We start from the raw sequence: 16,081 nt of genomic DNA, 5'->3' as shown, positions 1-16,081 counted from the left end.
CTAAAACTTCACTAAATTATCCAGGATCTGGTTCTTACTTTAATGGGGAAAAAGACAAAGTGGCCCAAGGACACAAGTGAAACAGGCAGTGAGTCACAAGACCAGTGGAATGTCTGAGATGACAAAACAAACAACATCCTCTACAGCCCGTACTTTACGTCAGACACTCTGAACCAAAATTCTTTCATTTTAGATGACTCATTGCAGTGAAATGTTAGGTATCTGTTTACAAACATACAGGCATAATTGGCTTTGGGGAGAGACTCTGTAATTCGAGGAAAGCTAGGTGAAATATCTTAATTCTTCACTCATCCTAAGAGTGTTTCTTGTATCTTGAAACTGCCTAGATTTGTGTGAGATGCATTGAAGAAATTGAAAGAAAAAGTTGAGAATGTTTACATCTGAAGTTTTCAACCCAAGCAATAGTTAGAATCACAGTTCAGTGATTCTCTTTAAAGAATTCTTTTTTTTTCCCAAAGGAATTTTCAGATTTTTCCATTTTATGTGGGCAGAATCCTGAGATTTCTCTTTGTAAACAAATGGTCATTGTTTTAGATCACAAAATAAGTGGTTTATTGGTGGAATGGACACAATTCATACACATGAACACAGTAAAATGATTTTGCTTTGCTGCTGTTACTGTTGGCATTGAGGCACAGGCAACCTCCCAACACCTGTTGGCTTAAATCACTTATTCTGATTTCTCCCAGCCTTGTAGGTTTAGTGGACTCATGTAGGTGATAGATTATGCGGTGGGTGTCTCAATTTCAGAAGATCTATAGTCAAAGATTTCAGAAGATGCTTCACTCGTGTCCAACTAAACACTAGTGTGACTGAACACCTGGGGGCTGGTTGTTTATTTCCTTTCCTAACTCATCTCCACATTAGTGCCTCGAGTTTCCTCAACTCATAATCAATGATTGGCTTCCACCAAAAAAGGGCTTCCAAAAGTCTCATGAAGAAGGTGCAAGGCATCATAAGCTTTAGCTTTGAAAGGCAGACAGTGTGACTTCTATGACATTATATTGATCAAAGTGTCACACAGAAAGCCCAAACTAAGGGGTTGGAACTACACAAGCTGTGGTTATTTTGACTTGTCATTATCATGGGACATGTTTGAAAATGAGTTCCACTTAGCCCCCACTGGCTCATATACTTCCCACATCCCCCAAACACTTACCTTCTAAATAACCCCAGAAACCAATACAATACAGGAACAGACTCAGAGTGAAGTTTATTGTTTTATTGTCTAACTCAGGACCTGGTGTTCATGAGGTGAGTACAAATTATCAGGTGCACTTTCTCACAACATGTTCACTAAAGGAATAAATTATCTGCCCTATACAAATCAAACACACAATACTGAAACGAACATAGGAAAAATGCAATGAACATATCTATTTTATAGTGTCAACAGAAAATAGACAGTAGTCACTGGTTTATATCATTGCTGAAACCAGCCAGATGCCTAAATTCTTTTCTTCTGGAAATGTTTGTCTGCAGCAATTGGCTCCACCCTCCATTCTCAACTTCTCGGAATTCCCACCAAGATGGCAGAATCACAGTCCTATTCCTTCTACAAGAGCTGTGATTATCTGCTTCACTGAACATCTGGAGAATCACTTAGGAGAAACAACGTATTGCCTAAAAACTAATGAATTCAAGTTGAAGAGGGTTCCATCAAATGGCCTGTCTTCCACCGGGCTCATCTCAGGCATCATTTTGATCCTCCACATCCTCTCTCCCCATATTCATTGCAATAGCTCTTTCAACTTCAACCCTACTCATGCGTATGCTTCTCTCCTTACTCATCTTTAACCTAACATCCAGATATCTTGAGGTGCCAATGCACAGCTAATCATGCTCTGCACACCTTTCTCCCTCATTCCATTCCTGTATGAAATAAAATTCCCTCCTCTCTCACTGGAATCTCTTGGGTTTTGAATAGGTACACTCTTCTTTGTACATCTTCACTGTCTCAATCTGGGTAACTTTTATATTTTGGTAATGGATCATAGGCCCCATAACTAGCATGGAATTAATTTCTTGTGGAATTAAGAAATTCTTGCTCTGAGTAGATGAAAATCATCCTAGGAACCATGACCTGCTGAGCAGAAAATGCCTTTGATTTCATATCGACTTGCCCCTTGGCTGGTGGCTATTGCATTTGAATAGCTTACAGAGTCCTACATGTTGGCTTGGCTATACAAATACACAGTGACTGCTCTTTCTTGAATAATATTCATCAGCTCAGTTGAGTGCACGTTGTCCGTTGGTTTTGCTCATCTTTATCTCAGATACTACTCTGTGCTCATAGTGGGCAGGAATCATGCCTCAGATACAAAGAGACAACATAGAGTTCAGGAGCCAGTGTTTAACAAACAATATTTGAATTGGCTCTGGGCACCCACTCCACAACTTTCTCTCCCCTCCTCAATCAAAATTCCTGATGTTCTCCCAGCAAATAAGGCTTTGCTCAAAAAACAAAGTCATTTCTGAACTCTAAAGCCTTCCCTTCTGAAAGGTCTTTAAGTCTTTCCAGTTATTGCTGAACACTCCCAAAGAATAAATCTACTCTGTGACACTATTAACCTTGATGCCCAAGTTCCCCAAAGTGGTTTTTTAAAAAAACCTCGGTGGTACTGTTCATGGTGCTGAATATTGGTGCATCTATTTGCAAGTGAGGGGCCAGGAAGAGAGAATAAGCGAGGAGTTTTGTTTTGTTTTTCATGAATTGTAGCCCTGAATCTCTATAATGGATGCAGCCAGAATTCACTTTAGATTTTCAGACCAAAATTTATTATTCATTTTGGTAGCATGAGTTTTAATGTTACAGAGTTTAAGATAGGTGAAAAACTCAATTTTTGTTAGTAGTCCATATATGGTTTGCACAATAATTATTTAAACCTTATTCTTTCCCCCTAAATAGACACAACATAACTTTGGGTGTAACTCAATAAGAGTTGGAAATTATTCTGAATATTAAAATACTTGTATGTTCTATCTATATGGAGAGGAGGTAAGAATTAAACAAAAGTGACAAACAGTATCAAAAACAAAAGAGATATGCCACAACATGCTTTTGCTGCCACACTAATAGGTTATTTTTAGGGAGCAGAGAATGAGTTAAGAAGTTCTTGGAAGTATCATAAAGGCTAGGTTTCTATTCAAAAAACCTGGATGCCAAGGTAAAAGATTTACACTTTGTTCTGAAGACATCTTTGAGTCTTGGGAAGTTACAAAAGAGGAAAGTGTGTTGATCATCGTTTGACAACAGAAACTACCTATTAAATGGAATAAAGAGTGAATACTAATTGTCTATCACACATGAAAATTCAATGTGAATTTCTATTCAGTGTGGAGAGAAATATTAATGAGGGAGTTGGGGGATGTCAACTTAATGAGAACTGGCACAGAGAGGATGTTCAACATATGTGTGTGAAGGGAGTATAGAAATGAGTGTGTGAGCAAATGTGCCCAGTTATAACTGGAGGAAGTAAGAGGACATTGTTTCTTCTGGATTTTTGTGATATTTCCTTCATCTCCCTTTGTGGTTGCTATGGTTTGAATCTGTGCCCCAAAGTTCATGTGTTAAAAAGTTAATACCCAATCCAAGTGTTTTGAGGTGGGGTGTAATAAGAGGTGATTATGTCATGAGGGCTCTGCCTTACTAGATCAATGTCATTTTTACTGAATTGGGTTAGTTATTGTGAGAGTAAGTTTATTATAAAAGCAAGTTTGGCCCTATCTTGCTCTCTTGATCTCACTCCTTGTCATTCCTCCTTCTACTATGAGATGATGCAAAACAAAGGCCCTGGACAGATGCCAGCAGTATGTTTCTGGATATTCCAGCCTCCAGAATTGTGCCAAGTAAATTACTATTTGTTATAAATTAGTCAGTCTGTTCTAGCAGCAAAACAGGCTGCACACAGATGTAAGTGAAGGACTGACTCAGGCCAGGAAGAAAGAAATTATTGTTATAAGCAGCATTTTTGCAAGGTGGTCTAGCCTATAACAGGCACTCACCTTCTGCTCAGCATTGAATGTTTTGAGGCTAGTGAACTAGAGGGAACTGAAAACAGAATCTAAGCTTCACTCAATGACTCTGTGTTGGTGACAACAAAAAGTGTAGTATGGGGGGTGGAGTTGAGATGGGAGTCATGCCATGGGAAGAAAGAGACCAAGAAGTGTTTCCTGGACACTGAGAAGTGTCTTCTATCTCATGGTGACCTCTTCCCAAGCACAGCTGATTAGGGCATGTGTCTTTACTTCTCAAGATATAGGCATAATGATGAGGTATAGTATTTATATGATTCCTGAAAAAATAATAAAGACAAATCCAAGATGTGTAAAGCCTAAAAGTGACATTGCCAGTGCCTGTTTTATTGTGTCCCAAATATAACCACTTTAAAACTACAGTAGTCAAAACAATGTGGTGCTGGCTTAAGGACAGACTTAGAAATCAATCAAATATAAAAGAGAGCCAAAAAGTAAACATGAACATAGGTGGTTACTTGAGATTCAATAAATGTGCCAGGACGCCCTTTTGGGAAAGGACCCTCATTTCAACAGTGATTTTGGGGAAACTGGATATACACATGCACGAAGATGTAGTTGGGACCTTACCATAAGCCACATACAAGAATTAACTCAAAATGTATCAAACAATAAATGTAAGACCTAGAACTTTAATATTTTTAGAAAAAACATCAAAGACTATTTCATGACATGGGTTCTTAAAATGACTTCTTGGAAATGATTCCAAAAGCACAAGAAACAAAAGAAATAAACAGATAAACTGGATTTCATCAAAATTTAAAACTTTGGGGAGACCTTGCAACATGGCACAATAGAATGCTCCACCAGTCTTACCCCCACACCTCAAGGACATAAATTTAACAAGTATCTACACAAGAAAAACACCTCCATAAAAACCAAAAGCAGGTGAATCCTCATAGATACCTGGTTTTAACTCTATATCACTGAAGAGGCACTGAAGAGATAGAAAAAAACAGTCTTGAATTGCCAATGCCACTCCTTCATCCAGGCAGCAGTAATGTGGTGCAGAGTCTCTGGGTACTGGGGTACTGGAGGGAGGAAAGCACAGCAATTGTGAGGTATTGAAGTCATTGCTCTCCTGTTACAGAAGAAAGGCTAATTGGATCAAACTCAGCTGACACACACCAATGGAGGGAGCATTTAAGCCAGCCTTAGCCAGAGGAAAATCCCTGATCCCAGCGGTTGAAACTTGAGTTCCTGCAAAGCTTGCCAGTGAGGGCTACAGTACTCTGGTTTTTCAAGTAAGCTTGAAAGGCAGTCTAGGCCATGAGGCCAGAAATTCTTAGGTGAGTCACGGGGCTGAACTGGGCCCAGAGACAACAGACTGGTGAAGAGGGGGTCAGGTGACTTACTGAGACAGCAGCTTTGGTGACTAATGGAGTGCTGGCTTTACCCCTCACTTAACTCCAGGATGCACAGTCTGTGGCTCTAAAAGAGACCCCTTCCTTTCACTTGAGGAGAGGAGAGTTCTCACCTGCTAATAGTATCAGCAATACCCAGGTACTATGCTGAGGGCCTTGGATGAGCTTCTAAGATCTGCTGGCTTCAGGTGGGACTCAGCACATTACCAGCTGTGGTGGCTATGAGGAAAAACTCTTTCTGCTTGGTAAAAGCAGAGAAAAAAGCAAAAGGGACTTCATCTTGCACCTTAGGTACCTGCATGGCCACAAGGGAGTAGAGCACCAAGCAGGCTCTTGGGGCCCCTAATTCAGGGACTTGGTTCTTGGATGACATCTATTTACCTGCTTTGGGCCAGACGGGAGTTCACTGCCCTGTGGAATGAGTCCCAGGCCTGGCAGCATTCACTATGGGTTGACTTAAGACACTGTGGGCCTTAAGGGAACATCTGTGGTAGTCTGGCCATACTCTTCATTGTGGCAACGGTTATGGGGTGACCACTGCCTTTGGAAAGAGGAGTGTGGGAAGAACTGCATCTTGTGGTTTGAGTGCCAGCTCTGCTGTAGTAAAATAAAAGCACCATACAGACTTCTAAGGTTTTTGACTTTAGTCCTCAACTTTCAGGTGGCATCTCTGGACCCACCCAAGGCCTAGGGGAACTTGCTGCCCTGAAGGAATGCACACAGACCTGGCTTGCTCTGCCATCTGCTGCTTCCAGAGTCCCAGGGCCTTGAGTGAACTTAGGTTGCAACCAGGGAGTGGATACAGAAGGCCTTCAGTGAGATCCAGTGCTATACTGGATTCAGATCTGACCCAGTCATAGTGGTGGTGGCCACAACGGTGCTTGTATTAGTCCATCCCCAGCTTTAGGTGTCTCAACACACACACACACACACACTGTTTTTTGGGGGGAAGAAAGAAAGGGAAAAGGGCAAAAGTCTCCGCATTGTAATCCAGAGAATTATCCTGGAACTTGTCCAAGACCATCAAGGTGGTAACTGTATGAGTCTGCAAGAATCACAACATTACTGGTTTTTAGTTCACCCCAAAGGAGATACAGCTTAAATCAAAACATTCAAGTGTTTGGAATATCTGGTAAGCCTTCAAAAAAAAGGACAGGTACAAAAAAGCGTAGACAGTGAAGACCACACTAAATGCCTAATTACTCAATGATCAGACACTGAAGAACATCTGCTAGTGTCAACACCATCCAGGAAAGCATGATCTCCCCAAATAAACTAAATAAGCACTGGGGAGAAGCAGAGACCTTTCAGACAGGAAATTTAATTTAGCAGTGTTAAGAAAACTCAAATAAATTCAAGATAACACAGAGAAGGAATTCAGAATTTTATTAGATAAGTTAACCAAAAGGTTAAAATAATTAAAAGGACTCAAACAATAGTTCTGGAGCTGAGAAATGGAGCCATAAAAAGGAATGATATCATGCCCTTTGCAGGGACATGGATGAAGCTGAAAGCCATCATCCTCAGCAAACTAACATAGGAACAGAAAACCAAACACTACATGTTCTCACTCATAAGTGGGAGCTGAACAGTTAGAACACATAGACAGAGAGGGGAACAATACACACTGGGGCCTTTGTTGGGGGCAAAGAGAGGGAGAGCATCAAGACAAACAGCTAATGCATGTGGAGCTTAATATGTAGGTGACAGGTTCATAGGTGCAGCAAACCACAATGGCACATGTTTACCTATGAAACAAACCTGCATGTTCTGCACATGTATCCCAGAACATAAAGCAAAATAAAATACAAAAATGCAATTGGCATACTGAAGAATGCATCAGTCTTTTAACAGCAGAATTGATCAAGCAGAAGAAAATATTAGTGAGCTTGAAGACAGGCTATTTGAAGACACACAGCCAGAGGAGACACAAGAAGAAAGAATAAAAAACAATGAAGCCATGAAACATGGCTATAGGATCTAGAAAATAGCTTCAAAAAGGCAAACCTAAGAGTTATTGGCCTTAAAGAAAAAGTAGAGAAAGAAACAGTGGTAGAAAGTTTATTTAAAGGAATAATAACAGAGAACTTCCCAAACCTGGAAAAGGAGATCAATATCCAAGTACAAGCAGCTTATAGAACACCAAGCCAATTTAACCCAAAGAAGACTACCTCAAGCTAGTTAATAATCAAACTTTCAAAGGTCAAGAGCAAAGAAAAAATCCTACAAGCCCCAAAGAAAAAAAATAGCATATAATGCAGCTGCAATACACCGGGCAGCAGATTTTTTAGTGGAAACACACACAATATTATAACACTGTAACTGTGATGTGTAAACTACTCATTTCCTAAATAGAAAGACTAAACAATGAACCAATAATAATACTAATAACTACAACTTTTGAAGATACACACAGTAAAATAAGATATAGGCAGAAATAACTAAAAGTTAAAAAGCAGGGGGGATGAAGTTAAAGTGTAGAGTTTCTATAAGTTTTCTTTTTGCTTTTTTTTTTTTAAAGTAAAGGGTGTTAAGTAGTTATGTTAAAATAATGGGTTATAAAATAGTATTTGCAAGCCTCATGGTCACCTTGAATCAGAAAACATACAATGGATTCACACATACAAAAAGAAACATAAAAAGCAAGAAACTAAATTGTATCGCCAGACAAAATTATCGTCAGTAAGGAAAGATAGTAAGAAACAAAGGAAGAGAAGACCAAAATACAACTAGAAATCAAACATTAAAATGGTAGGACTAAGTCTTTACTTACTTATCATGATACCATTGAATGGAAATGGACTAGACTCTCCAATCAAAGCACATAGAGTGGCTGAATGGATGAAAAAACAAAAACAATTGATCTGTTGCCTACAAGAAACACACTTCACCTATAAAAGCACACATATACTGAAGATAAAAAATAGAAAAAGATATTCCATGCTAATGGAAATGAAACAAAACAGGTGTAGCTATATTTATATTGAATAAAATATATTTTGAGACAAAAACTCTAAGCAGAAACAATAAAGTCAATATATGATGAATAAGACATCAATTCAGCAAGAGGATATAACAGTTTTAAATATATGTGCACCAAACAGTGGAGCACCCAGGTATATAAAGGAAATATTACTAGAGCTAAAGAGAGAGATAGGCCCCAATACAATAATAGCTGGAGATTTCTACGTTTCATTTTCAGCATTGGACAAGTCTTCCAGACAATATAAACAAAGAACCTTAATCCCCACTATAGAAGTGGATTTAATAAATACTTACAGAACATTTCATCCAGTGGCTGCAGAATACACACTGTTGACCTCAGCACATAGATCATTCTCAAAGATAGACCATATGTTAGGTCATGAAACCAGTCTTGAAACATTAAAAAACAATTGAAATATGTAATCCCGGCACTTTGGAAGGCCGAGGCTGATGGATCATGAGGTCAGGAGATGGAGACCATCCTGGCTAACACGGTGAAACCTCGTCTCTACTAAAAATACATAAAATTAGCTAGGCATGGTGGGGGGCACCTGTAGTTCCAGCTACGTGGGAGGCTGAGGCAGGAGAATAGCGTGAACCCAGGAGGCAGAGCTTGCAGTGAGCGGAGATGGCGCCACTGCACTCCAGCCTGGATGACAAAGTGAGACTTCATCTCAAAAAAAAAAAACAAACTGAAATAATATCAAGCCACTTCTTTGACCACAATGGAATAAAACAAGAAATTGGTAACAAGAGGAGTTTTGGAAACTATGCAAATACATAGAAATTAAACAGTATGTACCTGAATGACCAGTGGATCAATGAAGAAATTAAGGAGAAAATTAAAAGTTTTCTTGAAACAATTGATAATGAAAACACAACATACCAAAACGTACAGGAATACAGCCAGGGCAGTATAAAGAGGGAATTTTATAGCTCTAAGTCCCCACATCAAAAAAGAGAAAAACTTCAAATAAACAATATAATGATGCATCTTACAGAATTAGATAAGCAAGAGCAAACCAAACTCAAAATTAGTAGAAGAAAATAAATAATAAAGATCAGAGGAGATACAAATGAAATTAATAAGATATTTTTTTGAGAATTTAAACAAAATTCGCAAATCCTTAGCCAGAATAAGAAAAAAGGAGAGAAGATATAAATACATAAAATCAGAAATGAAAAAAGACACATTATAACTGACACCACAGAAATTCAAAAAATCATTAGTGGCTACTCTAAGCAACTATACACCAATAAATTGGAAAATCTAGATGAAATGAACAAATTCCTGGATTCTTACAACCTATCGATACTGAACCTGGAAGAAATTAAAAGCCTGAACAGACCAATAATAAGTAATAAAATAGAAGCCACAATAAATTCTCCTCATAAAGAAAAGCCCAAGACCTGATGGATTCACTGCTGAATTCTACTGAACATTTAAGAAAAAATTAGTACCAATCTTACCGATACTATTCAGAAAAACAGAGGAGGGAATATTCCTGAAATCATTAAATGAGGCCAGCATTACCTTGATATCAAAACCACACAAAAACCCATCAAACAAGGAAGAGAAACCATAGGACACAGGCCAATATCTCTTTTTTTTTTTTTTTTTTTGAGACGGAGTCTCACTCTGTCGCCCAGGCTGGAGTGCAGTGGCACGATCTTGGCTCACTGCAAACTCCGCCTCCCGGGTTCATGCCATTCTCCTGCCTCAGCCTCCCGAGTAGCTGGGACTACAGGCGCCTGCCAACACGCCCGGCTAATTTTTTTGTATTTTTAGTAGAGACGGGGTTTCACCGTGTTAGCCAGGATGGTCTCGATCTCCTGACCTCGTGATCCGCCCGCCTCGGCCTCCCAAAGTGCTAGGATTACAGGCTTGAGCCACCGCGCCCGGCCCAATATCTCTAATAAATATTGATGCAAAAATCCTAAACAAAATACTAGCAAACCTGAAGGGGGCCTGCCCCTCCACACCTGTGGGTATTTCTCACAAGGTAGAGATGACAGACTGAGAAAAGGAAATAAGACGCAGAGACAAAGTATAGAGGAAGAAAAGTGGGCCCAGGGGACCAGCGCTCAGCAAGCGAGGACCTGCACCAGCACTGGTCTCTGAGTTCCCTCAGTATTTATTGGTCACTATCTCTACAATCTTGGCCAGGGGCATGTGGCAGGACTATAGGGTAATGGTGTGGAGAGGGTCAGCAGGAAAACATGTGAGCAAAGGAATCTGTGTCATAAATAAGTTTAAGGAAAGGTACTGTGCCTAGATGTGCACGTAGGCCAGATTTATGTTTAACTTTACACAAATATCTCAGTGCAGTAAAGAGTAGCAGAGCAGTATTGCTGCCAGCATTTCTCACCTCCAGCCATAGGGCGGTTTTCTCCTATCTTAGTAAATAGAATGTATGGCTGGGTTTTACATTGAGACATTCCATTCCCAGGGACGAGCAGGAGACAGATACTTTCCTCTTATCTCAACTGCAAAGAGGCCTTCCTCTTTCACTAATCCTCCTCAGCACAGACCCTTTACGGGTGTCAGGCTGGGGGACTGTAAGTTCTTTCCCTTCCCATGAGGCCATATCTCAGGCTGTCTCAGTTGGGGGAAACCTGGACAATACCCAGGCTTTCTTGGGCAGAGGTCCCTGTGGCCTTCTGCAGTGCATTGTGTCCCTGGTTAATTGAGAATGGAGAATGGCGATGACTTTTACCAAGCACACTGCCTGCAAACAAATTGTTAACAAGGCACATCCTGCACAGCCCTAAATCCACTAAATCTTGATTCAATACAGCACATGTTTCTGTGAGCACAGAGTTACGGCTAAGGTTACAGATTAACAGCATCTCAAAGCAGAACAATTTTTCTTAGTGCAGATCAAAATGGAGTTTCTTATGTCTTCCTTTTTCTACATAGACACAGTAACAATCTGATCTCTCTTTCTTTTCCCCATACAAACCAAATTCAACAATACATTAGAAAGGTTGGCCAGGCACAGTGGCTCATGCCTGTAATCCCAACACTTTGGGAGGCCGAGGGGAGGAATTACCTGAGGTCAGGAGTTTGAAACCAGCCTGGCCAACATGGCAAAAGCCTGTCTCTACTAACGATACAAAATTAGCCAGGCACAGTGGTGTGTGCCTGTAATCCCAGCTATTTGGGAGGCTGAGGCAGGAGAATCACTTGAACCCAGAAGGCAGAGTTTGCAGTGAGCTGAGATCACACCATTGCACTCCAGCCTGGATGACAGAGTGAGACTTCGTCTCAATAAAAAAAAAAAAAAAGAAAGAGAGATCATTTATCATGTCCAAATGGGATTTATTCCTGGAATGCATGGATGGTTCAACATATGCAAATCAATTAATATGATACCTCATATCAACAGAATGAAGAACAAAAGCCATATGATCATTTTAATTGATACTGAAAAAGTGTTTGATAAAATATTTCTTCACAATAAAAATCCTCAAAAAATTTGTGATGAAAGGCCCACACCTCTAAATAATAAAGCCATATAGGACAGACCCACAGCTAGTGTCATACTCAATGAGGAAAACCTGAAAGCCTTTTATCTAAGCTCTGAAACATCACAAGGATGGCCATTTTCACACTGTCATTCAACATAGTACCAGAAGTCTTAGCTACAGCAATTAGACAAGAGAAAAAACAAAGGGCATCCAAATTGGAAAGGAGGAAGATAACATAATCCTATATCTGGAAAAACCTAACCACTCCACAAAAAAACTACTAAAACTGATAAACAAATTTAGTAAAGTTGCAGTATACAAAATCAACATATAAAAATTAGTAGCATTTCTACATGCAAACAAGAAACAATCTGAAAAAGGAATAAAAAAGTTATCCTATTTACAATAGCCACAAAGTAAATTAAGTACCCAGAAAGTTACTTAATGAAAGAATTGAAAGATATCCGAAAAAGTCTAAAAAAACGAATGGAAGAAATTGAAGAGGACACCAAAATGGAAAAATATTCCATGTTCATGGATTAGAAAGGTTAATTTTGTTAAAATGTCCATACTACCAAAAGCAATCTACAGATTCAATGCAATCTTTATCAAAATACCAATAACATTCTTCACAGGTGTAGAAAAACAATCCTAAAATTTATATGGAATTATAAATGACTGAGAATAGCCAAAGCCATCCTAAGCAAAAAGAACAAAACTGGAGGAATCACATTACCTGACTTCAAATTATACTACAGAGCTATAGTAACAACAACAACAACAACAACAACAACCATGGTACTGGCACTAAAACAGGAACATAGACCAACGGAACAGAATAGAGAACCTAGAAACAAATCCACACACCCACAGTGAAGTCATTTTCAACAAAGGTGCCAAGAATATACACTGAGTAAAAGACAGTGTCTTCAATAAATGGCTTAGGGGAAACTATGCAGAAGAGTGAACCTAGAAACCTATATCTCCTCATGTACAAAAATCAAATCAAAATGGAGTAAAGATTCCAAACTAAGATCTCAGACTATGAAAGTACTAGAAGAAAATACTGGGATAAATCTTGAGGACATTGGTTCTGGCAAAAGTTTCTTGAGAAATACCCCATAAACACAGGCAACCAAAGCAAAAAAAGGAACAAATGAGATAACGTCAAGTTAAAAAACTGCCCAGCATAGGAAACAATCAAAAAGTGAAGAGAAAACCCACAGAATGGGAGAAAATATTTGCAAACCACTTGCCTGACAAAGGATTAATAACCAGAATGTATAAACTCAAACAACTCTGTAGGAAAAAATCTAATAATTTGATCAAAAGATGGGCAAAATATTTGAATAGACATTTCTCAAAAGAAAACGTACAAATGGCAAAAAAGCATATGAAAATGTGCCCAACATCACTAATCATCAGAGAAATGCAAATCAAATCTACAATGAGATATCCTCCCACCAAATTAAAAGGACTTCTATCCAAGGGACAAGTAACAACAAATGGTGTAGAGGACAAAAAGAAAGGGAACCCTGTACACCATTGATGGGAATGTAAATTAGTACAACTGCTATGGAGAACAATTTTGAGGTTCCTCAAAAAACTAAAAATGGAACTATCATATGATCCAGCAATCCTACTGCCAGGTATAAACCCAAAAGGATAAATCAGTATATTGAGGAGATATCTGCACTCCTACGTTAGTTGTGGCACTGCTCACAATAGCCAAGATTTGGAAGCAACCTAAGTTTTCATCAATGGATAAATGGATAAAGAAAATGTGGTATATATACACAGTGGAGTACTATTCAGCCATAAAAAATGAGATTCTACCATTTGCAACAACACGCATGGAACTCGAGATCATTATTTTAAGTGAAATAAGTCAGGCACAGAAAGACAAACATCATAAATTCTCACTTATTTGTGTACTCTAAAAATGAAAACAATTGAACTCATGGACCTATTAGACAGTAGAAAAATGGTTACTAGAGGCTGGGAAAAGTAGTGGAGGGGGAGGTGGGAGGTGATGATGATTAATTGGTACACAAGATAGAAAGAATAAATAATATTACCTATTTGACAGCACACAAGGTGACTATAGTCAATAGCAACTTACATTTACATTTTAAAACACGCAAACAACTGTCATTGGATTGTTTGCAACAGAAAGAATAAATGTTTGAGGGGATGGATGCCCCATTCTCCATGATGCGATTATTTGCATGCATGTATCGTACCTTATGTACCCATTGAATGTGCACACCAACTATGTACCCACAAAAATTAAAAATAAGTGGCAAACGTAGGACCAATAGGCATATGAAAAGATAACCAACATAATGAGTCATTAGGGAAATGAAAATCAAAACCATTGTGAGATACTACTTCACACTCACTAGAATAGCTGTTATTTAAAAAAATGAAAACTAACAAGTGTGAGGACATAAATAAAGTAGAACCCTTGAACATTGCTGTTTGGAGGGTAAGATAACATGGCTGCTGTGGAAAATATTATGGCAGTTCATTAAAAAGGTTACTCATCATAATATCAGCTCTTTGGCAACTAGGATCAGTTGTTTCTAAAAATGGTTTGAATTCCTTGACAAAAAAAGTGAAGAGAAAAATGAAATAAGAGGGAGAAGGAAGGAAGGATGGGAGGAAATTCTAATTCACTCCACATTTGAATTCTAATATAGGTTTTAAGGATGCTTCCTTTCATCGTGAAAAGAACATGAGGAGGAGTCCTGAGTCCTCCACCCCAAGTGAAGAAGACTGCATTGTGACTCAAGTCCAATCACCTGTACCTGCACCTGTCCTCACGTAGGTCTGGAACTAAGAAACAAATAACCAATAACTAGACTTAAGAATCTCAACTTTATCCACAAATCTGCAGGAGAAAGGGTGTCTCTGAAAATTTGGATTCCCATGGACACTCAGAGAAAAGAAAAGGGTGTGGGTAGAGCCCAGGTATGAGAGGCAGATGGGAACGGCCCTCACCTGGCAGAGCCAAGGGGACTAGTGTGGGATCAGGGGGACACAAGCGCTTTCTCTACCTCCCTCTATAGGTCCTGCTTAGGATCAAGACCAGTGTTCTCTCAGAACATCTGTAGACCAAAAGAAGGGTTACTTTCCAGGGCAAGTGATTTTCACCAAAATCGTCACTATTTTTACCATTGTACAAATTAGGAAAATTAGGAAATGTACATTCTGCACAGTGGAGAGAAGGCTTAATGAGAGGCATGGGGGCTGGACTTCACAACCCCTCACCCTCATCCTCATTCCATCCTTATCTGTGCATTTCCCTGGTGACCCCTTCCTCCCCCTGGTGTCTTCTCCACTGTCATTTCTGCTGCATCACAGACACAGGCTTGCAAACAAGTGTGGTTGTGACTGAGTCTGTTTCTGATACCCTGGGGCTATGGTGTCTGAGATGTTGTATGGTGTCAGGTGTGGACCCTGGACCAGTGTAACCTTCTGTGAGGGTGTGATGGTGTCTGATGACAGTGAACTCTGCTGAGATGATGTGACTTTAGGTGGGAGGTGGATAGCCTACCAGGATGGGTGGGATGTGCCTGAGTGTAAAAGGGTGACTGTGTTTTGTCTTCCTGACTGTGATGTGAGTGTGTGTGTGAGCAAGGCCAGACCAATGCATGAGCATCTTTATAGGCACAGTGAACCAGCATTTGTGACTCAGTGAGTGGGGTGACTCTGTGTGACTATGGGTGTGTGTGCTGGGATATGACTGGGTGTTGAACTGGGAACATGCATGTGGCCTTCTGTACATGTCAAGTTTCCTCGTCACACAACAGGGCCTCTGATGAAGCAGCTGTGCATCTTCCCATGTGTGTCAATGTGGATGCCGGGTGGCAGAACTGGTGTGAATCTTGGGGACTGTAAGTTACCAATGACTCATTTGTGAGCATTAATGAGAGCAGAATGCATGCTCTCTAGATGCCTCTTCCCAAGCAGAGTGGTAAAGAGGAATGTGGATCATTGGAGTGATGTTTCCTCAGGAAGGTTCTGCACACAGTGACCACCATCTCCTGTCTTTCAGCCTCACGTCTCTTCCTGTCCCCCGCAAAGCCTGCCCTTCTTATTGTGGGTCTGGAGAGTTTGCAGATCCTGGCTCTCTAAGGAAGAGCATTAGAGGCTGTGGTTTCAGATACTAAATCACCCCAAACCAGGAAGGAGCAAGTGTC

At 39.7% G+C, this 16,081-nt stretch overlaps 1 protein-coding gene across 7 annotated transcripts in view; it reads left to right on the top strand.

The window, feature by feature from the left end:
• Nucleotides 1–16,081, top strand: part of LEUTX (leucine twenty homeobox) — a 160,364-nt gene that overhangs the window by 72,804 nt on the left and 71,479 nt on the right. Inside the window, exon 3 of one of the 7 annotated variants that reach the window (XR_010116600.1) lies at nucleotides 1,504–1,951. The exons of the other annotated variants lie outside the window; for them this stretch is intronic. The gene's annotated coding sequence lies outside the window, so the exon portion shown is untranslated. Of the gene's footprint in view, nucleotides 1–1,503; nucleotides 1,952–16,081 lie in introns of those variants that run through there. 7 annotated transcript variants of the gene reach the window in all.

The sequence above is a fragment of the Symphalangus syndactylus genome, chromosome 17, assembly GCF_028878055.3.
Source record: "Symphalangus syndactylus isolate Jambi chromosome 17, NHGRI_mSymSyn1-v2.1_pri, whole genome shotgun sequence".
Taxonomy (NCBI): Eukaryota; Metazoa; Chordata; class Mammalia; order Primates; family Hylobatidae; genus Symphalangus; species Symphalangus syndactylus.
This window is presented reverse-complemented; position numbering and strand designations above follow the sequence as displayed.